This window comes from Vulpes vulpes, chromosome 16 (assembly GCF_048418805.1).
Source record: "Vulpes vulpes isolate BD-2025 chromosome 16, VulVul3, whole genome shotgun sequence".
NCBI classification, from domain to species: Eukaryota; Metazoa; Chordata; class Mammalia; order Carnivora; family Canidae; genus Vulpes; species Vulpes vulpes.
Window position 1 is genome coordinate 81,244,785 of NC_132795.1, and position 27,864 is coordinate 81,272,648.

The 27,864-nt window shown below is 35.7% G+C and overlaps 1 long non-coding RNA gene across 1 annotated transcript in view; it reads left to right on the forward strand.

Annotated features, from left to right (window-relative positions):
• Positions 1-27,864, forward strand: part of LOC112915341 (uncharacterized) — a 52,217-nt gene that overhangs the window by 18,490 nt on the left and 5,863 nt on the right. Inside the window, exon 2 of the long non-coding RNA XR_003234048.2 lies at positions 27,734-27,814. This is a non-coding gene — a long non-coding RNA (uncharacterized lncRNA). The remainder of the gene's footprint in view (positions 1-27,733; positions 27,815-27,864) is intronic.

The window sequence follows — 27,864 nt, forward strand, 5'->3', positions numbered from 1 at the left end:
TTCTGGAATTTTAAAAATAAATGGATCCTGGTTAGTATCACTGCTGAGTATGACTCTCAGCCACTATATATTCATTTTTAAGACACACTTGTGACTTGGATCACTGCTGTACCCTTACATTTTACTTTAATAAACATTTGCAGGATTACATTCTATTTGGTAATAAGAATACACAAATCACTAAAACACAGTTTAGATTTTTTAAGATGTAGTTTTAATTACTATAAGAGACAATAAGGTAAGAGTAGCTTAAGCAATGCAGTTTCCTTTTCTCTCTGATAACTGTAGATAAGCAGGCCATGTTTTATCCTCTCTTTTTTTCTCCTATCTTACTATGCCACTGTACTTCAGATGGTTTGTCACCCTTACCATTTGAAGGCAGCAGAATAGATGAGGCAACAGAAAAAAAAAAAAAAAAAAAAAAAAAAGCATTATTTTCCCTTTAAAAATACAACTTGGAAATTAGCCACATCATTTCTGCTTAAATCCCATTGGCTGAATGTGTGCTGTCCAATATGATAGCCCTGAGTTACGTGTGGCTATTGAGGATGTGAAATACACCTCAATATAAAATTATGATAATTTGATGTGTTGTAATTTAAAACACAATGGACTCTGAAGACTTACTATGAAAAAAGAATGTAAAATATATCATTAGCATTTTTGTATCAATTGCATGTTATAATGATAATGTTTTAGATATTTTAGGTTAAAATATATCCTTAAAATTACCCTCATATCTTTCTTTTTACTTTTAAAAAATATATAGTTACTAGATAATTTTATATTACATGCACAGTTTGAAGTATATGTCTATCAAAATGTAATGGGCTAGACATTTGTTACATGATCAAATCCACTTGCATAAGAGTTGGAAAATATATTTATTTTGGAAATCCATGTACCCTGTGAATGCTAGGGGAGTTGTTACTATGACAGAGAATAAAATAATGAGAAATAGGAGATAAATCGCAGTATATTCCACACAGAATTTCCTGTTAGGTAAACAAACTATCATAAAGAAGCAATAGGTTCATATTTTTGGACTAGGAGTTGTCTGAAGGAAATTCTTCATAGGTGTTTTTGCATTTCTGCAAGTCTTGTGAGTGAGACACTGACTTTCATTGTTCTGGATTACCTTTTCAAAGACATTTGTATAACGGACAGCTTTGGATGATATACTGTCTTAATAGCGAAGGACAAGCAGACATGCTTTCTGCTTGCCCGTTAAAAAAAAAAAAAAGGCAAGTAATCTAAGCTCAGGGTTTATCTTTTACAGTGCAACCTATTGGATCTATAGGTACCCTCTGGCCTTCTTCACATGGCCTATGGAATTTAGGGGTCTGGGAACCAATGTAAAGATAGTGATACTCTGATTACTGCTATTGCACAAGTAAATAAACTGTTGTTTGTCTCTGATCATAAGTCATGTGACTTCCAACAGTATCTGTAAAAGTGTAGCAGACTATTATTGTTAGCTTGCAGGTAGGGTAAAACTCAGACTCTTTAAAGTTCCTAATAAGAGTATCTATAACTTGTCAGTTGTACTTTGTGTCCCTTTAACAAAAATGTCTAATATTTAATAATGGTGGAAATATGAAAAGCATAGTTTTAGGTGTTCAGTGGTTCCATCATACACAACCATTGTATGATGGTGCACAAGTTATTTAACTTCATTATACTCATTTTCCTCTGACCTAAAATAAATTTTACCTCATAGATTCATCGGATTGTATGAGATAAATTTGTGCAAAACTCTGAGAAGGCACATGGTTTTCACACAAGAAATGTTACCACTACCAATTATTAGAGGAAATGTGGCTAAATGCAATAAATACAAAACTGCATTGAGCAAATCTGACAGCAATTTGTTTTTTATGGTTAATCACACATACTTGACATAGTAAAAAAACACAAAAGCTTTTTATTCTAAGTATTATTACATTTAATTCCAGCAAAAACTTTATAAAATAGGTATGACTATTGCCAATTTAGTGGGGTTAAGTCAAGCAATCCACACAAATTATTTTGAATGGAAATAGCAACATTATTGCTTCTGAGTGTGACTCATGGCCCTGGAAATTCACATTTGGCAAAACACTTGGAAGTACTTAATTATATTTAAGAGGATTTTTTTTTTTCGTTGAGTGTTCTTGTTCAGAAATGTTGAGATAGATCAACTAAGGGTTAAAGATTGAGTTGAAAAGAAATAAACATATTAGATATTTCTGAGCAGTTAAACTGTTAAGGAAGTCTGTGAGTCTCCTATTATTTCCATTTGTCTCTAAGTTTTTTGGACATTGCTCCCTATGTAGGACTTCAGTTAGCAAAGTTATTATAGTGAGTAATGGGTTATTGGTTCTCTTATACTTGATCCAGCTTCTCATCATCACATAATTAGTGCTCATGATAATATTCTTTGAACAATTTCATCAAAGATTTGCAAGGGTTTTTTTTTGTTTGACTTTTTAAAAGATTTTATCTGTTTATTCATGAGAGGCACAGAGAGAGAGGCATAGATACAGATAGAGGGAGAAGCAGGCTCCATGCAGGGAGCCCGATAAAGGACTCGATTCCTGGGGTCCGGGATCACACCCTGGGCTGAAGGCAAAAGCTCAACTGCTGAGCCACCCAGGCATCCCCTCAAGGTGTTCTTAGACTATGATTTAATTGAATGGAGGGACCAAATCTTTCTACCTTTCTGTTATTGGCACTTTCCTATGATGTTTGGCATAAAGCAGAAATGGTATTTCATTAAGTTAGGAAATGAGAGACTTATTTTGACTTAGGAAGAGTCTATTGCTGAAAAATCCTGATTGTGTTACCTGAAAATGGAAACATTTTAGAATGGCTTGTGGATTAGCCTGAAGAGAAACCTGGTTAAAAAAAAAAAAAAAAAAAAAAAAAGTATGGAGTGGAGCAACAGATGAAACAAAAGTATGTACAAACCGTCGTCGTCGTCGTTGTTTTTGTTGTTGTTTTGGTTTTCTGTGGTGAAGAGATCAGATATGGTTCTTTCCCTTATGAAACTTGAATCTGACACATTAGTTTAGCCATGATCACTCATGTCTCAATTCCCATGATCAAAACTCTTATTTCCCTGAGGGTACAAGTCATCATTTTATCGTGCAATACCATTTATGCATTGCCATCAGTATTACCAGGTGAAAATATATGGTATCATTCCTTGGAACACATGGGAGGTCCTTCCATTTGAGACTGCATCAAGAACAGGCTAAATAGGTGTTACTGTGTCTGAAAGAAAATCTTGACCAATAGTCTCAGTGCATAAGAATCCTAATTAGTGACTCATTCCTTGATTTTAAGAGTACAGATACTGTAAATATCCTTAGAATGCAAGTTTCTTAGGGGTTCCATCTCCCTGATTACATTACCCCTTTGTTCTTACATTATTGTCCACTTTTTCCATTAGAGGCCTTAGAATATTAATCATAGTTATTTCAAATTCCTTGTCTGATAATGCTGTCTGAATCTGGTTCTTAAATTAATTTTGTCCCTTTTAAGACTTTTTTTGTCTTTTAGCATGCCTTATAATTTTTGTTGTTGTTGCTCATAGCCAGACATACTCTATCACGTAAGAGGAACTGAGACAAATAGGCCTTTTAAAAGTTTATGTTTATCTGGCTAGGTGTTAGTGTTTAATGTTTTCTGCAGCTTTAGGTGTCAGAGTCTAAAATTTCCTTTAGTGACCTTGTTTTTTTTTTTTTTCTTTTTAAGATTTTATTTATTTATTCATGAGAGACACACACACACACACAGAGTGAGAGAGGCAGAGACACAGGCAGAGGGATAAGCAGGCTCCATGCAGGGAGCCCTACCCAGGACTCATCCCAGGTCTCCAGGATCACGCCCTGGGCTGAAGGCAGCTCTAAACCACTGAGCCACTCAGGCTGCCAAGTGTCCTTGTTTTTGTTTTCTCTATTGTCTTTTTGTTTTCCTAGATACTCCTTTTTTTTAAGTAGATAATGAGGATTGCAGTTCTTTCAGCTGTAATCCTGTTTCTACAGAGGAGCCTGATTGATGTGGTAATAAGGTGTGGGGGAAGGGGAAGTATTCTATAGATCTGTGATTAAATCTCAGACTTCAGTGAGCCTGTGCTACCAGACTGGACATTGCAAATGCTTCACTATATTTTATCCCTTAGGTGTTAGAAGAAAGATAGGTGGGCCAAGAGTTGAGTATTTGCCTTCTACTTGGTTAGGTTCTGGCAAAACAGTATCCTATGAGAGAAGTCTTTTTTTTTTTTTTTTTAAAGATTTATTTATTTATTTGGGGGGGGGGGGCAGAAAGTGAGGGGAAGGAGAGAGAGAAAATCCTGAAGCAGATTCCCTGCTGAGCACAGAGATGGATGGGTGGCTTGATACCAAGACCCTGAGATCATGAGCTGAGCCTAAGAGTTGGCCTCTCAAAAGTCTGAGCCACCCAGGTGCCCTAGAAGGCTCCTTGTAATAGGCTGGCTAATTACAAAATAGATATTTTTTGCCTCCTGCTGTTGGAAACATGAGATTTCTCTTTAATCTTTACCTGAGAACCTGGTGGGGCTCCTGAAGATGAAGATTGGGAACTTGCTAAGAATGACCCTCCAGGATTTTAATTCTCAAGCTCATTCAGACTGAGCCTCCAGTAATTTGCCAGTCAGTTAAAATATTCTTACAGGTACTGACTCCTGTAAGTGGAGCAATGGGCTGAAGCTCCTGGCTTCTGCACCTGGTAAACTGATTCTCTGTATTTGTGTATCCACTTTTCTGGGAGCCAGACTGTCCTGTGATCAAAATTCTCTGATACATCTAAGAACATTTTTTTTTTTTTAAAGTTAACGAAGCCAACAACTTCTTGTTTAATTCTTTCCAACTCTACAGACATAATTCTGCTTTCACCTTTATTACACTTTCATATGGTTTTAGCAGGGGATATACCTCCTCTTCTAAGAATCTCTGCACCTGTAGGGATGCACGACCTGTAAAAGAAGATGGATCCAGTAGATGGTCCAACTGGGAGCGAATGGGACTAAAGTAGGCATCAGCCTGGATTCGCTCTATGAGGTCATTGTCACCCCCTTCCTGCTTGACCACAGCAGCTGCCTCCTGGGAAAGCACTCTGATTTTCTCATGGCAATCCTGGCGGTTACCCCCAGATTTCACCATGGCCATGATGATGTTCTCTGTGGCTATGAAAGTTAGCTCTTGCTGAATGTGCCGCTCAATTACTTTAGGGTATACCACCAATCCTTCAGAAATGTTCTGCAACATATTCAATATGGCATCTGCAGTGAGAAATGCCTCAGCCAAACAGATACGTCGATTGGCACTATCATCCAGTGTGTGCTCAAACCACTGCACAGATGCCGTCTGCAGTGGGTCCATGATAAGGGTCATCAGGTGCCGGGCAAGACTGCAGCACCTCTCTGAGCGCATAGGATTCTGCTTGTAAGGCATCGCACTTGAGCCAATCTGCTGATTTTCAGTGTATTTGTTTTTTTTCTTGTTTTGAGGATGAGAATGACAACTTCCAACGTCTTTATACGTCAACGTGGGAACCATAAGTCCAAAGACATTTTTCTGAGGGTCATTTATCTTTCAGTGTCAATGAATGTATAAGATGCTTTTCTAAAAAAGCATGACTTGGAGGTGGCTGACCGAGAATTGTGAAGGTATTTGATATTTGGGAAGCAGCTATTAAGCTCACCAATATGTATGTTCTTTTCTTCTGTTTTGGCATTCAAATTACATATTCCATCCTCTCTCACAGTAGGCTTGGTCACATGGCTGTTACTGCCCAATGGAATGTGAGCAGAGGTGGCCTGGCCCATAAAAATCTTTTGCATCAATCCTTATTCTTCTTCCTTACCTGTAAGTTTAATGGAAAAGACCCCAAGGATCTAAAGTTGTAGAGAGGGCACCTGGGTGACTCAGTGGGTTGAGCGTCCAACTCTTGGGTTCAACTCTAATCATGATCTCATGGGTGGTGAGATGAGGGTCCAAGCTCAGCAGGGAGTCTGCTTGAAGATTCTTTCCATCTGTCCTTTTCCCACCCCTGCTAAAATAAATAACTCTTTTAAAATAATAAATAAATAAATAAATAAATAAATAAATAAATAAATAAATAATAAAAGTAAGTAGTAGAGAGCCACAAGGAAGAAGAAACCACAGTACCTCAATGGCTTTGTGGAACAAAGTTCATCTATTCTTCCTTCCTCTACATCAACCCACACAGATTTCCAAAGTGACCAAGAAGTTTTTTTTTGTTTTTTTTTTTTTTTTACATATTAGAACACTAAATGTTGGGATCATTTCTTACAATGTCCTACCCTGACTAATGCAGGGCAGAGAAGAGAATCTCCACTGAGGGGAAAGAAGATAAAGTCATGCAAGCGCTTTTGTTGAGATTTGGATCTGTTGGTATAAAGGACATTTGATAAATCCGTGCTGGGAACCTAACACAATTATGCTGTTTGCAGGCAGAACTGCCTTATAAGGGCCCTTAAGTGTGAATGCCAACCTTGAGGTCCTTGAACCTACCTAACTTTATGCACAAGTCCTACCTTCTTCCAAAAGCTCTCTTAGAATATACATTCTAATAATGATTAATTTCTATTTTAAAAAAAGATTTTTTTTAAAAAATCATGAGAGACACAAAAAGAGAGGCAGAGACATAGGCAGAGGGAGAAACAGACTCCCCATGGGGAACCCAATGCAAGACTCAATCCCAGGACCCCAGGATCATGCCCTGAGCTGAAGGAAGATGCTTAATCACTGAGCTACCCAGGTGTCCCATGATTGATTTCTTATGGCTCTTTAATCATTGCATTACCTCACATCTGTTGTTTTATCACATTAATCCCCTTTCCTAGAACATCCTTTCACTTTTCTATGCTTGGCTTTTTAATGCGTTCTTCACAGGTCAGCCTGGGTGCCTCTTCTAAGAAGCCTTCTACAATCCTCTCAAGGCCATGGTAAAGATGGATAATTTTTTTTTAACTGAATTAAGTGCAAATCACCTTGCTATTGATATGTAGGAATAAAGTTAAAAAGTAGCTGCATTGAAAGACTACATTTCTTATGTTTGGGACATTAAGAACAATGCCTGGAAGTTTGTTCTCAATCAATACTATGCCTAGGATTGCCTCTGGCATAGTACAGAAACAAAAAAATGGTGACAATTTCTGTATTAAAGAGTTTCTTGCTTTTTTTTTTTTTTTTTTTTTTAATGTGGGGAAGGGCAGTGGAAGAGAGAGAATCTTAAGCAGGCTTCACACTCAGAACAGAGTCCAACTTGGGGCTCAATCTCATGAACCTGAAATCATAATCTAAGCTGAGATTGAGAGTCAGACACCTAATGAATTGAGCCACCCAGATACCCTTGCCTTCTAAGAGTTTCTGTCCAGGTTGAAGAGATGGGCCTCATGAACTATACCAGTGGTTCTTAGATTCACATGCAATAAAATCACCTTGCTCAAAAGTATATGTTGCATAATTCTGATGCAAGCAACCCTCAGACTGTAATCAGAAACTCTGCACCAGCCCAGAACTTCCTGAATCACAAACACTCACTAGTACCTAGTCTAATGACTGTAGATATTCAGCCAATGTGCATGAATGTGAATGAAATGAGACAATTAGGCAACAAGAGAAGAATGCATGCATAATTCAAATGAATTGAACTGCATAAACTATAAGCATGTACAATTTTAGATAAAAGAGATTGGTGTGGGCCAGTATAGACAAGGAAGGCATCAAGAAGTTAGGATTTGAATCGGAATATCAAAATAGAAATCACAAGGAATTTGCATTCAGACAACTCTGGATTTGTATTACAGATCCATCACTTAGTAGCTACTTAATTCATCATAGCTTTTATTTTCTGATCTGTAAAAAAGGTTGATGGAAACTATGCTATATTTCTCTTTTGAGGATGAAAGTGCCCAGAAGAGGGCTTGGCTCAGTGCTTTTACTCAATAGACACCAGTCATCCTTCCTCAAAAGATGCACTATATTTGGACAGAGTTCTTTACTTTTATATGAAAAATGACTTTAGATATCATCCTTCAACTACTGATCTATATTCATATTACTTATTGCTCAAATTGCCCCATTTAATTATGCCTCAGACATAACTGATCAAATGAGTGTTCTCCAGGTTACAGAGAAATTTAGAAGCTGAATTCAAGTCTGAACAGTATTCATTTTTTTATTATAGCAGTTCAGTTGTTTTTTTCTAAAAGGCTTTATTTTGTCTTCAGAAGGAAATGAGTCCCAAAGCTCCTGGAGCATCAGAAGAGATGTGTAGACAACCTCCACTTCTATTTAACTGTGGGGATTTAATTCATTTATATCCTAAAGTGGAGCTGCACATTACAAGGGAAAATAAAGTGAAAACTGGCCTTGGCATATACTCAAGGTTTGGATCATATTCTTCACAGATTATTTACTGCAAGTTTTGCTGAATGGCTAGAAATAAAAACAAGCAAAATATGAAAACAATGCACAAGAACTTACCAAAATTAACTTAATTAATCTAAGAAGTAAGTTGAATTCCACAAGAATAATAAGTAGAAAATAATACACTCAAGAGTCGGAATGCCTATCCTGATTGCATGGCTTGTAGCTCAGGTGTATCTGCATAGGCAGGGCCTTTTGAGTGGATAATCACAGACTGATTCCCATTGTCCTTAAACACTGTGATGTGTAAGAGCCACTTCTACTTATTCTTTTAAATTATTTTATTGAGACTTACGTACAAAGAACTGTATATTTAATGTATGCAATTCGGTAACCTTGAAGATAAGTATACATCATGAAACCATCACTGCAATATATGCCATGAACATACCTATCCCCTCCAAAAGCTTCCTTCTACCTATTTATTTTCTTGTGATAAGAATACCTAAGATTTACCCACTTAGAAATTTTTTAGGTATATGATATTGGATTGTTAAGTATAGGCACTATAGTATACAATAGATCCCTAGGAGCTTATTCATTTTATACAACTGAAACTTTGTACTCTTTGACCAATCTCCTCCTTACCCCCCCACCCCTTAGTCCCTGGTGACTACCATCTACTCTATGTTTCTATATGAATGCTATTTCGGATTTTTTGTGTAAGCAGATTTTATTTGTTCTTATTTCATTTAGTGTATAGATTCATCAGTAATATTGCAAATGATAGGATTTCTTTTTTTTTTAAGGCTGAATACTATTCTATTGTATGCAACTACCACATTTTCTTTAACCATTCATCCACTGACATTAAGGTTTTTTCCATAACTTGGCTACTATGAATACTGCTGCAATGAACTCAGGAGTACTGATATCTCTTTGAGATCTAGATTTCAATTCTTCTAGGTATATACCCAGAAGTGGGATTGCTGGGTCATATGGAAGTTAAATTTTTAATTTTTTGAGGAAATGCCATACTGTTTTCCATAGTAGCTGCACCAAGTTACATTTCCACCACCAGTGCATAAGGGGTCCTTTTACTCTATATCCTTGTCAGTACTTTTTATCCTAACAGGTGAGGTGATATCTAACTGTGGTTTTGCTTTGCATTATCACGATGATTAGTAATGACGAGCATCATTTCATGTACCTGTTGTCTATATGCATGTCTTCTTTGGAGAAATGTCTATTCAGGTTCTTTGAGCAAGAAAAACAAAGCTGGAGGCATCATATCTCCTTATTTCAATCTATATATTATATTACAGAGCTAAAATCATTGAAACGGTATTTGGCATCAAGACAGACATATAGACAAAGAGAACACAACAGAGAGTTCTTAAAAAAACCCATGCATGTATGTTTAAGTGATCTTCAACAAGGGTGCCAAGAAAATGCAACAGGGAAAGGAAAGTCTCTTCAATAGTGATGTTGGGAAAACTGGATATATACATGCAAAAGAGTGAAAATGGACCCTTTCCTTACACCATATACACAAATCAACTCAAAATGGATTCAAGACTTAAACATCAGTCCTGGAGCTGTAAAACTCCCAGAAGAAAAATTTGAGAAAAAACTTCTTGACATTGGCCTTGGCAATGATTTTTTTTGGATATAACATCAAGAACTCAGGCAACAAAAACAAAGTAGACAAATGGGATTAAACTGAAAAGCTTTAGCACAGCAAAGAAAACAATCAACAATGTGAGAAGGCTTGAATAAGAGAAAATATTGGAAAACCATATATTTGATAAAGGGTTATTATTCAAAATACACAAGGAACTCCTACAACCTCCATAACAAAAATGAACAAACAACAAAAACATGCAGTCTCTTTATTTCTCTTTGTTATTCAGGCTCTTTAGATTGTTTTGCCAGGACCACCATTAGGTAAATGTAGATATAATTACTTATATTATTTTCCCTGCCCAATGTTCATCAGAAAACCAGTTTTGTTTCTTGCTTTCAAGTTCTTGTCTTTGTGCTCAGTAACACTGGGTTGTGTTTGGCTTATAAACCATCCTCCTCTTTGAGCCTTGTTGCTACTTACTCCTCTGTCTGACATGCTCACCCTCTGCTTTCCCCTCACCTTTAGCACTCTACTAGCTAAATACGGAATCTGTCTTTAATACTTACATCAGAAAAAAAAAAAAAAAAAACATCAGGAAGGCTTTTCCTCCATCAAGAAACAGCCGTGATTAAACTTTTTCTTAGATTTTGAGTCAGATAATCTATTGTGTGTGATGATGGAGAGTTATGGTCCAGCACAGTGAAGACCTAAGGCTGTTGGTCATTCCTAAACAAAATGCATCAATTACCTGCTATGTGAACTTGGGCACACCTCAGTTCCTTCACCTCTAAAAGAGGATGATAATGACAGTAACTACTTCATCTGGTTATCATAAGATGAAATGTTATTTCATGCAAGGCACCTAGACCAGTACATAGTACATAATAAGTGCTTAATGAATTTTAATTATTGCTGAACTCACATAGTATTCTTTGCAGATAATATTTCTTCTCTATTGTTTTATCATAATGTATTTTAATTGTCTATTAGACTACAAGCTGTGTGGAGACAAGGTACTCATTCCATTTTCTCTCTAACCCCAGCTTCTACCACAGTGCTTGGTCCATAAGAGACACCTAGTTTGTCTGTTTTTGCTTTTGTTTTTGTTTGGTAAATGAATGAAAGGCACATCTTCCACTTATCAATTCCTATAAAACAAGTGTTTTTATTACATGTACTGCCTTTCATTTTAGCTTTGCGGATCTGTGCTATATATTCTCTGTCAGGTTGTTAGCATCTGTAGAGTGGTGCTTATGCTTCTCACATTCCTTTTAATGGGCATCTCATAACATTGTATAATTTAATTCGGGTTTCCTCTAATTGGTATGACTGATCTCTTTAGGAAACCTCATCTAGAATCTTTCTTTTTTTCTTTTTTTTAGGTAATCCATTTTAGGTGTAGGCTTACAGTGGGTATCTTAGCTGTCTATGCTGGCAAGCATTCTACTTGCTGAAGTCATGTGGAGGATCAGCTTATATGTTCCTACTTAGACTAGCACTATTTCACTACTTTAATATATATATATATATATATATATATATATATATATATATATATATATATAGAGAGAGAGAGAGAGAGAGAGAGAGAGAGAGAGAGAGGATATATATCTGGATATATATATATATTTATATATATGGAAAAGATTTTATCAGCATAGATACAGTAACAGTTCGCGGTATACTTTGTTTCATCTAAGGTACACAACCCTGTGAACTTTTTAATGAACTTGTGCTAACCACTCACATTAAAATATTTATTTAGTTAAACATTGTCACTTTTGCATTGTCCACAACATTAACAATGCCTGCTTAGTGGTTGAAGATAAAAACTTGCCAGTAAATTTGCATGGTTATGATTTTTCTTAGCCAATGTTCATTTTCTCTCAAGAGATCTATTATTTATGGCAAAAAGTAGTATCAACACTAGTTAATAGAGTTAGTTCATTTACTCATATTTTAATACCTGATTATTTATTTTTTCCTTCACACCATCATGACCCAGAGAAAATTTTAGTGTTGATCAGGAAAGCTATCAAAGTCTTATGAGTAAGACAGGCATAAAAGTGAGATGATTCTAACAAATACCTCATTTCTCTAGGCCAAATTTATTATACTATACATTTGTCTAGAGCACTTTAAATGTGTTTCTGGTTGATGAATATACATTTATTATCTTATCATAAGCACAATTCCACAGAATTGAATTAGAAAAACCTGATCTTGAAGTCACTGTTATGTTCAGTGAATTTAACAGAAGAAAATATCTCCTAACAAAAAGGAACCAGTAAAAGGAACTCATATTTTCACAATACAAAAGTCCAGGGGCACCTGGGTAGCTTGGTGGTTAAGCGTCTGCCTTTGGTTCAGGTCATGATCCTGGAATCCTGGGATCGAGTGCTGCATCAGGCTCCTTGCAGAGAGCCTGATTCTCCTTCCATAGCTCCAGAGACCTATGTCTCTGCCTCTCTCTGTATATGTTTCATGAATAAATAAATAAAAGCTTTAAAAACAAACATACAAACAAAAATCCAAAAAGTACAGTATTTGCCATATCACCCTACTAAGGTCACTAAAGGAATACAATGTTTAAGTCAATGTCTATGGGTTCTAATTTATACAAACTGGATCTGTGAAATATCAAAATATCTACATTAAGATCATGATTAAAATAGATTTACTTTATAAAATATTTGTCACATGGTTTTAAATGGTACATTATTTCAATTCATTATTTATGTATTATAGTAACTAATATAGTACTTATCACACATTGATTGGCAAACCATCTAAGAACAAATTTCTCTTTTAATACCATTTTGCATGAGAGATATATCAAGAAATTCCTATTTTCTTAGTAAAAAGGAATGTAGTATCAGTAGTATTCACTGTTGGAAAGAATAAAGAGGGGAAGAAAATTTTGTCAGAATAGATCACAGTGATGCAAGAAAGGAAAGATGTTACTTAGGCTTGTCTAGAATGGCAGTTCCGTTTGGGTCTTCCTTAATCAGGCCAAGACTTGAGAGGTTACATTTCCTTCATTTCAGAGCAATAGAAGATGATATAAAGAAGGAAATCAGCTGAGTAAAGGGAAGCCATTTTCCATAACGTGAAATACACTGCTAACTCTTCTGTGTAGTTTCTACTTCTGGTAATAGAGCTGATTTTTAAAAAAAAATGATGTAATGGAGCATTGATAAATGACATTTCATAGTTCTTCACGTATTTTAATTTATAGATGTTCTTTTTATAAAATGAAGTAAAACTTTAAATATATTATCATTAATTGTTAATATATGTACACATATGTATATGTATAACACAGCACTAAAACTAAAATAAACTGATATAGTCTCTGATCCCTTGAAATATCAATCTTAAACAATAATTTGATAATGATTTATTAAAAACCTGTCAGGTCTTTTGTAGAATCTGTATTACACTGACATGAGTAACACAGACAACTGAACAAATACCTACAGCAAATAAACCGTGTGCTAGCTAACATTGTGGAAGAGTAAAGGGATGAATACAGATAGGCATTCTAGAAAGGATAGGGAAACAAAGAAATATAGAGACCTCATCAAGATCAAAACCTTTTAGAATTCATGAGAAGATTTTATATTCCCCTCTTCTCTGTCAAGTAAAAAGGAAAGAAACTGAAAAAAAAAAAAAAAGTGACTTGTCCATGACTAAAGAATCACCAGCTTAGAGCAAAGGACTATACAGACCCTAGGATTTCTTCCAAATAATTATGGCTATTTATTTATTTATTTATTTATTTATTTATTTATTTATTTGAGAGACAGCACATGCAAGCAGTGTGAGAGACAGAGTGAAACGGAGGGGCAGAAAATCTCAAGCAGACTCCCACTGAGCATGCAGCCCACAGCAAGGCCTTATCCCATAACCCTGAGATCATGACCTGAGCTGAAACCAAGAGATGCTCAACTGTTGTGTTATCCAGACACCCCAATTATGGCAAATGTTTATTCAAGTTTTATGATGTGTCAGGCATTGTCATTTTACCCAAGTTTGTCTTCCCAACAACATTGAGGAGTGAATAATAGTATATTTTTAGACACATGGAGATGTAATTTAGCTGCACTGCACTGCTACAAAGAAAATGCACGCAGTATTGTATTCACACACACGTTAACACGTAAAGTTGAGATGAGGTTAGCAGACAAGAAGGTATTTGAATGGATGAGTATTTAGTGAACAGTGAATATATTTTTAGTGAGCAGGAGGACAGGAGGAGAGATGGAGAAGAGAGGTAGTATATTAGTTATCTACTACATAACCAAAGGGCTGAAATATAGCAGCCTAATACCCAAACTCTTAGCTCAAGAATCTTTGGTGAGCTGATCTGGACTGGGCTAGACTGACATTGTGTTGGCTGGACCCATTCCTGCTTGGCTGATTGGTCAATGAAGGCCATTTGTGTCTGGCAGTCGAGCAGCTATCAGCTAGAGGAAGGAAGTGATTGGGCCACATATCTAATACAGTAGCTTTGGATGGTCACATGGTGGTGGCAGATTTCAAAGGCAGAGAGTTAGACACGACATCTTGAGTTCAGATAGTGCACAGTGTCATTTCTGGTGCATTCTATTACCCAAAGCAAGTCACAAGGTGGTGGAAATAGATGTCACCTCTTACTGGGAGGAGCTGCAGAGAATTATGGCCACTTTTGCAGTCTTACAGGTGGCAAGAAATAAAAGAGATGAATTGGAAAAAAATAAGAGGACAGCAAAGTAACAACAAACTGCTAGACATATTTTTACTCCTAAAACACAGAAATAATTGAAGTCAGAATAAAAAGCATCTTCTGGGAGACTATTGACAATTAGATTTTTTATGAAGAATATACATTTTTTTGAAAGACCCACTTAAAGCATTTCCTATTTCATTTGAGCTTTGCTTATAAAAGCATGTCACACATGGGAATTAGCTTTGATTTTTTTAAAAAAATGATCTATATAGTTCTAGGTTATTGACACCTTTTTGAAAAGAAACAACAAAAGAGGAATTGAACAATTTTTCTAATATACATTAAGAGACAAAGAACAAAATAAATGTGTTAACACTTACCGCAATTTATCGGAGCAACAGGACATCTTTTAAGAGGTGGATTTTTCTCTTTATTTTTTTTTCCTATGGCACGTTTGTGAAATTATAGCAGATTTTATTTGCACAAAGTTAAAACCCATCTAACTCATGAATTCTCTGGTGTGACTGTTTAGTGGAGAGGGTAAACTTGCTGAGAAAGCAGATATGAAGAATTTTTATTTTAATTCTTTGACTGTGACAGATGGCTATAAATCTCAACACAAACACGTTATTGATGGTTTGAGGACATTTAGGTATTGGGTCCTCTGTGCTCTACTCCTTCCCACTTTTTTCCTGATCAGAATTCTGATTTTTATCACTCATTTCCTTCAAAGGACATTAAAACTGATCCAACTAGCAATGGAAATACATTTGACATGACAGCAGGAACACACACACTCATACACACACACAACTGCAGGTGTTAGCCTGCTGGGTTCTGTCTTTATACATGATGAGTTATATTCTTGGTTATGGACCTACTTGATCCTGCCTTTGCTGGTTCTTTAATCCTTCTGGTCTCTTTTATCTTTTGGTCTTCTTGCTTCTATCCGTAAAAACATATAATTAAGGTATGCTAGAGAAGTAAGAGAAGACAATCCCTTCCTCTTAAATCAGTCTATGGCTTAGGCATCAAAAATGCAAAATTCAAGAAGCCATACAGAAGTCACTATGGTGTTTATTATTTGCCCTTTACCTATGACTTCCATTGCATTTCTCTGTCTCCTGCACTAGGCTATGAACTTCTCAAAGGACAAAGTACACATGTGTTTTGCCTACTGTAGTGTCTAGCATATAGAAGATATCATTAAGCGAGTGTTTAATTAATTCCAAATTGACTTCATTTATGTCAAAAATATCTCTTGTTACCATGACTACAAGGTCAACTTGTTACTTCTTTATCAAGCTGTAGTATATTTGCTGTATCAACTGCTATTACCATCCAGTTAAACAAAATTGACATTGAATTTTTGACGGTGGCACATTTTATTAACTACATGAAGGAATAAAGAAACATTTTCTATGTATGAATCTCACTTTAGACTCTTCATCATTATGTAATATTTTCGTCCACTGTTGCATTTGGATCTATATTTACATGACCTCATATCTGCATTAGGGGCTGGATTTTATAATCTGTCATTAAAAGAGTAAACATTAACTATTTTTATTTACATCTTAATTTTAAGTAACATACACATAGAAGTACTTATTAAGTAACAAAAATCTGCACTTCTTTGAAACTTATCACACATGAACACCAAAGAATCATAACCAGGTCAAAATAGAAACCTATTGGCCCTGTCTGCTCTCTCTTTCAACCCCTGGTCTCTGCCTTGCTTCTAGTAAACCACTATCTCAATACATTATGATCACTTTCTTGCTTTTCCTTGCATATTAACATCTTCATATGTAGCTGGAAATATATAAATCTAAGATTCATTAGATTTATTCACATAGGTTTCTTTTTTACTGTTCTTTATACATTTTACAGCTTCATCCATATTACATCATCTTTCTTAAAATGCATATTTCTAGCATTTCTAAGATATTATGAAGCTGCTTTAAGCTTCCAACTATTCAGTGGGAAATTAATGGAAGTCCATGTATTTTTAAGATTTTCTCTTTGGTTTTCAGGAGTTTTATGTTTTTTGCTTATGCTTACTTAACTAATTAATTTTAATCATGCTATTATTCATGATATTTCTTGAGTTTATAAATTCATATTTTTCTCATGTTGGAAATTTCCCAAATATTGCTCCTGTCCCATTGTAAAGTGAATGTTGTTGGAGGTGCAGGCATGACACAGTTTTAGGTAGACACAGATGTTGACTGAATGGGTTCATTTTGTCCATTGTTAAAGTTATTTTTCTTTTAATAGATCTTTTCCAATCACAGAATTCTAGAATACAATGTTTTCTTCCAAAGCCTAGTATTCATTATTCCACTTGTTTTCATCAAACCTGTCTCTTTCCTTATGGATTCACCTACTTAGGAGCTTCTGTCATCCATCTTCTCCAACTAAACACAATTCATTCTTGCTCATGGTCTACTTGGAACCCAATACCTCAGCATCCTTGCAGTGCTCGAATGCGCAGTCATAGCTCTGTGCATTAGAGAGATCCCAGTGCAGCAGTTAATTATCTAATAGCATAGTAATTAAGAACAAAGTTTCTGGTTAAAGCCTCCTTGGCTCCTCCTCTTAGTAGCTATGTGGACTTGGGTAAGTTACATGTTTAGTTGAACTGTTTCCCTCAAAAAATGTGTTGAATTTCTAACCTCCTATTCTTCAGAGTGTGACTCTATTTTGAAATAGGGTCCTTGCAGATACAATTAGTTAAGATGAATAAGGTGGACCCTTAATCCAATTATGACTGGTATCCTTATTAGAAGATAGAATCACACAGGGAGAAAGGCATGTGATGACATAGCAGAGATTCAGGTGATGGATCTGCAAGGCAAGATGCTGCCAGAATTGATGGCCACTATCAGAAGCTAGAAAGAGGCAACGAAGGATTTCCCCCAACAGATTTCAGAGAAAGTGTGGTTTTGCAAACACCTGGATTCAGGATTTGTAGATCCTAGAACTGCGAAAAATGAAATCTATTGTTTTAAACTATCCAGTTTGTGGTACCTTGTTATGGCAGCCTGGGATACAAATTCATTATATAACCTCTTTTTGCTTAGTTTTCTCATCTGTAAAACAGAGATAATAATAGCACCTGTCTGTATGATAGACTTATAGTGAACATTAACATGTAATAAGCACTAGAATGTTGGCTGGCTTCTAATAAGTGCTATGTAATTTCCCTGTATAATTATTCTACCAGATAAAATTTCTCCTTGAAGCCAAGGTCAAGATACGTGTTTCTCATTAATCTTCCAACATTCCTAGTAGAGGGCTAAGTGTACAACATAAATATATAAACATATATTCAGTCATTTTCCCTCTGATTGTATTATTATTCCTCAAGTTCCTTGTTTGTTTTTTTTTTTTTTTTTTACTTGTACAATTTCAGTGTCACAAGTTTCAGGTCTTTATGAATTATATTTCTGTATCTTGGTTTGTAATTGTGACATTCCCCCTGTGCTTTGATTGCTTTATATTCCCCTTTGTCTCGAACATATTCCTACCACTTCTCACCCTTGTGCTTATGTCAAATTCCTCATTAACTTGTGATTCCTGAGCATGCATTTGATTGTAGAAACAAACAAACAAAAAGACACTAAAATGAGCAGCTTCCAGATGGCTGTGGAATTTAAAAAATAAAATGCGAGTTACACTCAGCTCTGCTACAGACCTGCTAAGTGGCCTCAGACATTTCATACAATATTGTGAAACCTAAATTTCCCTATCTGTACATAGAGGAGACTGGATTATACACTTTCCAACATTTTATCAGTTTTAGTTTCTATGATTAAGTTATTCTGTGTCCTCCGAGTTCAACCATGACAATGAAATGCTGGTTTCTTACTCATCCGTTACGGCTCAGCACATGCAGGAGACAGCAGGTATCAAACATAGCGTTTGTCCATTAACTGATACGGGGAGATGCATTTGACTGTTCATTGAGATAGACTGATGTGCATTATTGTTGCTCTAGAAAAATTTGGCCTTTCCAGTAGAATTACCTGCGCAAGCACAGTAACAGATGTTTCCAAACACATGCTGCATGCAGGCACAGCCACTTGGTGTATCTCAGATTTCAAAGAGCCTATTGTTCTGAAAGGTATTCACATTCATGGTGGAATAATTGAAGGAAGAAAGTACTTTTACACTGTGATGCATCATTTTTACCTTTTAAATCAAAACACTGTGAAATGTGTCTTTGCTTGTTTGGAAAATCAATAATGATTTTTTTGAAGATTAAGGTTACATTTCAAGCTGTAGTCAAATTCTTGGGAGAAGTTAGATACTTCTTTATTTATTTCCTAATTTATTTCCTCATCACCACATATTACCTGATTACTCTTTGGCTTCTATATCCGACATTTGGCTAAAAACCCACTCTGAGGTCATCAATCACCAAACCAAAAGTCTTGTTACATTCTCCATCCTTTGGCCTCTTTTGCCCTTGAAACTGTGAACTGTTTCTCCCTTGCTTCTTTTTTTTCTCTACTAAGTTTCTTTGTATTTTTTTTTTTTTTAAGATTTTCTTGCTACTCTACATTTGATCTTTCTTTCTTTTACTTTGTAAAGGAAGATATTCCTCAAAATATTTGTTTGTTTCTTTATATTTCTTTGTCCCAATCTCACTTGAGCTGCAAGTCTCTGAGTTTCTTCAGCTTTCTTTGTAAGCTTTGGTTTCAACTTCCTTAACCTTTCTGCCCTGTGTTCTCTATGGTATCTAGAATTTGTTATGTTTGCCATAATAATGTAAAAAGGATTCTCAGTTTTATAGCTGAGAGTAGTTCCTACAGTTCTAGTAATAAAGTCCAATGCTCTATCAGCTAATTTGGTAACCATATATCTAATATTTGGGTCAGAATTTCTGACTTGATATTTCAAAAATGTTTATTTTCTCTACATTTCCTACATAATGAAATAAAATGTAATACAAGTTTGTTTTATAAGCTGTGCTTTGATTTTCCTTTCCTAACTACATTTTCTTAAAAATAATATAGCATACTTGGGGATCCCTGGGTGGCTCAGTGGTTTAGTGCCTGCCTTCAGCCCAGGGCCTGATCCTGGAGTCCCGGGTTCAAGTCCCACATCGGGCTCCCTGCCGAGGGTCTGCTTCTCCCTCTGCCTGTGTCTCTGCCTCTCTTTCTCTCTCTCTCTGTCTCTCATGAATAAATAAATAAAATCTTTAAAAAAATATAATACAGCATACAACATATCGTAATGACCAAAGAGCTATGTTGGAAGAATGAGAATGGACAGAAAAAAGAATATTTTCTTTATTATTATTATTATTATTATTATTATTATTTAGAAAAAAGAATATTTTCAAGTTATTTGCACTCTCTGGGTGAGTAGAGATTTGTACAAATAGTCTACTTGCTAGCCTCATCTAATAGAATTCTGTCCCTCAATTATTGCCTTATGTTAGAATGATGAGCCTGAAGTAGCTAATAAAGATTACAAGTTGGGATGCCTGGGTGGCTCAGTGGTTGAGCATCTACCTTTGGCTCAGCGTATGATCTTGGGATCCAGGATCAAGTCCCATATCAGGCTCCTTGCAGGGAGCCTGCTTCTCCCTCCACCTGTGTCTCTGTCTCTCTCTGTGTGTCTCTCATGAATAAATTAAATAAATCTTTAAAAAAAATTACAAATTGCTTACTGTATTTTCTTTAATAAGCCAAGGAGGGCAGCCCGGGTGGCTCAGCGGTTTAGTGCCTGCCTTCAGCCCAAGGCCTGATCCTGGAGACCCGGGATCGAGTCCCACATCTGGTTCCCTGCATGGAGCCTGCTTCTCCCTCTGCCTGTGTCTCTCCTCTCTCTCTGTGTGTCTCATGAATAAATAAAATCTTTAAAAAAATAATAAGTCAAGGATATATGTAATTCATTTTCAAAATATTTTCATCAATGAATTTCAAATAAAATGGGCTCCATTTTTAACTTCCCATTTGTAACTGTATTTATTGTTCTATGGCTACCTCTGTAGTGCCAAAAGCCAGATAAACGAATAATAACAGTATTGTGCGGAGTCAAACCCAGTAGTTTTGAGTACTGTGGTCCTGCAATTCCCTCAGGGTAGGTGAGGACAGGGGGGAATCCTCCTGCAGTTCCCTCGGTGTTTTCAGTGAAGAGTGTTAAAGCATCTGGCACATGGTATTTTGTATTCAGTCAGCTCCTCCTAGTAAAGTGTGTTCCCCAGGAGTAAATTAGGCAATTAGCAGAATCATTAACTATTTCAAGCCAACAAAGTATCACTTAGTGCACTAAAGTAATAATGAACAGATTAGTAATCATGCAGTCAGTGAGTACTCAAGGAGTACAGCCGCTCACTTTGGAGAGCCCACTGACTCATTTGTCCACTGAAAGGGCAAGGAAAAAAGGGTTTGCAATGGGACTGACTAGATTCTCTGGAGGTAAAGAACTAACACATTAGCAATCACTCACATACTCCACCCAATACTTGTATTACAGAAAATTCAGACTTCAGGTTTTACAAGATTGTCTTCACTGCTATCATATGGTACTCAATCAAAGTGCACATGTTCAGAGAAAGTGAGGCTCTAATCTATTCTGCACCTATGAAAATAACCGGCTATGCCCATTGTTGACAACATCTTGATCACAGGGGTCTATTTATCAATCTATAATCAGAAGTTCTAAGTTTAAGAACAGACTGTTTTAGAGTCATGACACATTGAGGATGTCTCAAAAATCTTTGAATTGAGCCAACAGGACTACTTTCAAAGTACTGTAGTACTTGTAAAAAGAATTAGGACAATATTTGGCCTATGACACAAGCTGAAGAAGCATTTTTTTATATACAAATAATTGTATATTTGTATTTGTATATTTGTATTAATTATTTGTATCTTACATCATCATTTCATATCTGTGATCTACAGTGTAAATTAAATACTATTTACTCTGCCTGCCATATAGTAACACTGAAACCAACAAGGAGATTGAGAGTATGAGAACACTTTATGCAAATTTAATAATTACACATCTGAATGCTTCTACATGCCAAATATACTATACAGGTTAGTGTATTATTGTTATCATAAGCTAATTACCTATATGAAATTTAGCATAATTTGTAGGATATACTAAATTCTCAATAAATGGTGGCTATTATTACTAGAATGGCATATCACTGTTATTAATAATACTCATGTTCTAGATATATTGTTTCTATTTTTTCTAATACCCAAACTTGGGTTGTGATCTATAAACATAATGTAAAGATTAATTTGAAGTCACAAATGACTAATTATCTTTTAAACTGCAGACATTTTTTTCATTTTTTAAATACTACTTTTTTCAATAATCATTTTGAAAATAACTTCTTTTATTTTCTGTCATGTAGATTCCTAAATCTGTCATGTAGATTCTTAATTTATTTACTTGTGATGTTATGTTATTTATTTAGTTAGTTATTACTGTATAGTTTTCTCTTCCTTCAAGTAGAAGAAAGGGAGCTTTTAAAAAGTCACGTTTCTGGTTAGACGAAACTAGAAAGAATCGTATTCTTTTAACAATAACTTGGGAAATTTCATCACAGTTTGGTATTGTATGACATGCTGTCTCTTAATGTGGTATAAAATTATTAATAGTCAAAGCATCTTAAGTAATATTTGTGGAATTCGAAAAAGAATAAGCCATTTAGAAACAGACTATGTCACTACGATTTGGAAAACATTAGCATAGCCCTCAGATGCATACAGCTGAATCAACATGCTTTATCTGCTTAGCTATAATTACATTTAATGGATGGAACCACTTGTTAATGAAATGCAAAGATCATTTGATACTAAAATATCCAAGGCCTAGTGCATGTAGTATTTCAATTTTTGTTGAGGCCAACCAGGCATCCCAGTGAGCCAGCCTATCTTCCTTCCTGCTTTCCTTCCTTCTTTATTTGCTTCCTTCCTTTATTTCTTTCAGTAGGCTTCAGGAATGTAAGCAGAAATTGCACAATAGGATACAAACTTCATTTTCTGCTTTTTTTTTTTAAAGATTATTTATTTATTCATGAGAGAGGGAGAGAGAGAGAGAGAGAAAGAAAGAGAGAGATAGGCAGAGGGAGAAGCAGGCTCCATGCAAAGAGCCCCACATGGGACTCAACCCTGGGACTCCAGGATCACGCCCCAGGCTGAAGGCAGCACTAAACCGCTGAGCCACCCGGGCTGCCCATGTTGTTGTTTTTACTAGAAGGAAACAGCTGTAATTTTGAAAATCTTTTGTCTTGTGGAAAGTAACAAATAAAAGTAATTTATTACAGTTTATAATGCCCTAAAAAATTTCCAAAATATATTTTCTACCTTCTTATAGTTTATAATCTAAAATAGACAGTGTAGATATAAACATATCACTGGATGATGCATGGAGAGGATAGTAATGTTTCTTTAAAATAGTATAGAGATTAATAGGCATTCCTCACTGCTTTGTTTTTATGACAAATACCAACCAGAGGCTGGTGTTATCTCTGAATCTACCCTGCATTATCTGACCATGATCAAATCCTTAAATCCCTTGAGGACTCAAAGTATTTGTTAACAATGTGAAGTAATTATACCTGTCCTACTTACTGCATAATTATATTTTATGAGTATCAGCTGAGGATGAATGTAAATGTTTTAAAAATATGATGTGATATGACATGATAAGGGTGCCTGGGTGGCTCAGCAGTTAAGCAGCCGACTCTTGATTTCAGCTCAGATCATGATCTCAGGGTCATGAGATCGAGGCCCATGTGGCTCAAGAGGGAGTCTGCTTGAGATTCTTTTTCTCCCTGTCCCACTGCCCTTCCTCCCTGCTTGCTCTCTCTCTCTCTCTCAAATAAATAAATAAAATCTTTTAAAAAATGATATGATATTGAAATAAATATAATTATTTATGTTTTCTCTGTGCCTTCTTTTTTTTTTCTTTCTTTCTTTTTGTTTTTTTCCTATTCTTTTTTTAGAGAGGGGGCTGGCAGAGGGAGAGGGAGAGAGAGAATCTTAAGCAGGCTTCAGCAGGAGCCTGATGTGGGGGCTTGATGCAAGGCTGGGTTTCACAACTCTGAGATCATGACCTGGGCCAAAATCAAGATCAGACACTTAACCAACTGAGCCACCCCGGTGCCCCTTATCTGTGCCTTTTTAATGCAACTACAAGATCTCCCGGGCTAGAGCCACATATTTGAATTAAATATAACAGAAATCTCTCAAAATGACTATTATTATCTAAGGTACATGTATGTGCTAAATAAATAATTGCTGAATACAGGTAGCAACACAAAAGAAATGCCAAATGTGCAAGTGTCTAAAGCCATTCCAATGCAATATTTCTAAAAAATGCAAATATATATATATATATATATATATATATATATATATATGGACTTACTAACTACAAAACGAAACTCAAATTATTTAGTATGATACTCAAAGATCATCCCAAATGCTAAACTGTTCTTCTAATTTCATTTTCTACCACTTTACTTTTCCACGTACCTAATTCCTAACATGTTTGAATATCTTAGGGTTTCATGACTTTGTTCATGCTCAATCCACTACATCCTCCATAGGAATGCTCTTACCTACTAGGAACAAACAAAGATCCCCATGTCTAAGTCCAGTTCAAACGTCATCTTCAATGTGAATTACTCACCTTTCCTTTCTATTCATTCTCCATTTCCATTCAACTATTCATCCATTTCATCATTCAATAAGTGAGCTACTAGTCACTAGCAAAGGAAAAATGTATCTGAGCATATGTGAAGATCAACTGTCATGTAGACATTTAACCTTCCAAGTTACTCAAGCAGCAGTTGTAATAATTATTATAGAACTACATTATACAGACTGTACTTTTTTCATATCTCCTAAAGCAGCCTCCTGCTGCTCTTCTTGCAACTGCCTCCTACCTAATCCCAAGGCCAATGTCACAAGTTTAGCTTTTTTTAAAATTATAGATAATATTTATTTTTGAAACAAAGGATTTGCCATTGCAAAAATAACTTCTTTTTTTTCAAAAATCACTTTCAAAAACTACTAGAATAATCACTTTCAAAAACGACTAGAATAATTCACATTGCCAGAATAAAGAAAGCCTTAGTGGCCTTTGTGTGCTCCTCATTTTTCAGTTTTCATAATCCCAGGACTCCAGGATCATGCATTTGAGGTTTTAGCAGGTGCTAAACTGCTGAGGCACCAAGGGATCCCCTAGTTTTGACTTTCATTCTCAAAGAATTTAAACCACAAAACAAAATATGAAATGAACCATGGAGGTACTACCTGTTGCCTTCTGTAATTACAGTATATTGTAATCCTACTAATTCTTGTTTTTGTGGCTTATTGCGATGTCTTACCCCTGCCTCTCTTTCTCAGAAAGACTGGAATTCAAGTACAGACCCATTATTTTTTGCAAGGGAACTATAGAAATGATTTTTTAGAAAAGGCAACAGGACAACAAAGGTGTGCTTTTCCCATTAAATTCTGTGCTCTCTCAATATCATTTTGTCTTCTGGTTTTCCTTTCAACTCATTGGCCAAATTGAGGGGAAATGTTCTCAATCCAATATTGTTTTTGTGTTTCCTTAGCCCTGAAATAACAGGGATAAAAATGCTTAGATCAAGAACAGATACAGCCAGAGCTGAGAGGGGACTGAAAATGTCTCTCTTTTATTTTCAATGTAGACATTGCATTTGAGGTTTCGTGAATAGGAAATAGAGATGATTTTTTTTTCTCATTTTGATAGAGCAAATACCAAAGTGTGGGCAAAGAAGCAGTGTATTGGTCTGCCACTGATCATTTCCACCACATAGGTGTGAATCTGGGATCACCTTTCCCTGTCTACTTTATTCATATTCCTTCAAATCTTACAGCTTTCTTTTGCTAAAAGACAAAAAGAAAGAAAAAAAGATACCCATGAAATGCCTAATCCATTCCAGGAGCTTAGCAGCCTTATTTGTACTGTTTTTGCACATGTATGTCAGAAAGTTATACTAGGGTGCTAGTGGTCGCAAAGGGAAAAAACCATCACCTAACTCTGGAAATTACAAGTGAAAAAAGAGAAGTTGGTATTGTTGCCTTCTAGTTTCACTCCTTTCAGTCCCAAACCATTCAAGATTTAACAGTTTCAGGTGGGGGGGGGGGGCTACAGGTGTGGGTAGAGGTGTGGGGGATGTAGGTAGAATGAAGTACTGGGCAAGTACTGAAGTACTGGGCAACCCTCTTCAAAATAAAGAAGAGGGTAGAACACTTGCAAGAGCAGAGATTTTAGGTCAAAAATAATGTATGTTAGGGAATATGATTTAACTGGTATTCATATATCCATAATGCAGGGGTAGTATGGAAAATGTCAATAATACACCTTACAGCTCACAGTTATGCTTACTAGAAATTTTTGAGCATATACTTAAAGCTAAATGGTAGTAATAAAAGAAATTAAATAAAAAAACAAGAGAAAAAGTAAAGAGCCAGGGTTCCTTTCATGCAGTAATACTATGCTGCTGATTCTTCTGTAAGTGTTTTTTCTATGTCCATCTCTTTTGCTACATGTTTTAAAAAATGCTTAAAGATGTAAGGGAACGGGTACTTGTACTTTCCCTGGTTTGTGACTTCTTGAAGATGGAAATATTGTCTAGATGGCTCCTGTTGTTTCTGGGACTTCCATAGGAACAACTAAACAACTGTTAATATATGTAAGTTATAAATGAAATCTGAAAAACGAGGAGCACACAAAGGCCACTAAGGCTTTCTTTAATCTGGCAATGTGAATTATTCTAGTCGTTTTTAAAAGTGATTATTCTAGTAGTTTTTAAAAGTGATTTAAAAAAAAAGTGATTTTTGCAATGTCAAATCCTTTGTTTCAAAAATAAACATTATTTATAATTTTTTTAACAAGCATTGCATATGTAACATAGCAAATAAAAGAGCAAGCATTCACTGCCCTGCCCCCTCTCCCTCCAGCCCTTTCCTTACTCCCGGAGACATTAAAATGCCATCGTTAAATCTTGGAACTTTGTTGGACACCATTTGATAACCCCTGTAGCATGGCCCAGGTCAACCATTTTCTACCTAGAATCTCTATAAAACATGTATAGTCTTTGCTGCTATAGTTGTTCTGTCACTTACCTTTATGTGACTTGGGAAACGAGATTCTTCTGAGGCTTCAAGTTTTAGAATTTGAAGAATAAGGATATCAACAAATCCCACCACTCATTTCCCATCTGAATATGAGATTGAAATAGATGTGCAGATAGACATCAAAACGCCCTTATATTACTAATAAAGTTGTTTGTGGGACAAAGTTTGGATGCAAGCAAATGGTGACTGTGATCCCTATGCCCTCCCACCACTTGTAATTGTTGGATTAGACCAAGTGGTCATAGGTAAAACTGGACACTGCAAGCTTACAGTTTAGGGACAGAGCTCTCAATGAGAATTGACTTGGCGGCCAAGAGAGCTAATGAGACTATACACCCTATCTGTAGGCAGCCAGACTCCAAAGGAGGGATGAGAGAAAAAAGCTGAAACAGGCATGTCCAATTCTTTCTTAAAAATTTAACAAATGAAATTATTTTCATGGGGGTGAGGTGGTGACATGGTGAAGAAATACCCAGGAATTACTCCAATATGGGTATCTCAACATCAAACATGGGAGTAGGTAGTAAATGTGCCCAAACATCCCTCATCTGAAATTTGGGTCAAATTATACACCCCTGAGAGTTTTATACAACTGAGATAATATTTTTAAAGCACTTACATGATATAGGATAGTTAGCATGTTCTTTATTATTATCTTAATTATTATCATTGCTCAAAGATTCGCTTTATTAATATACTTCACATCTGTTGCTAGTTAATGAGAGAGTCATCTCCCCAACAAGATTGCCAAGCACATTACAACCACCAGACAGTTAATTTGACTATATGGATAATTGCTTTTACGTGCATGGTGACAATGTGATTATAACTTTAAATGTTTAAGATTATGGATTCACTTTGAAGATGACTACCACAGAAAAGAAGAAAGAAGGGAAGAAATAAAGGAGAAAAGGAGAGAAGAAAGGTAAAAAAAAAAAACAATTATACTTCATATACTATTAATTAGATATCTTG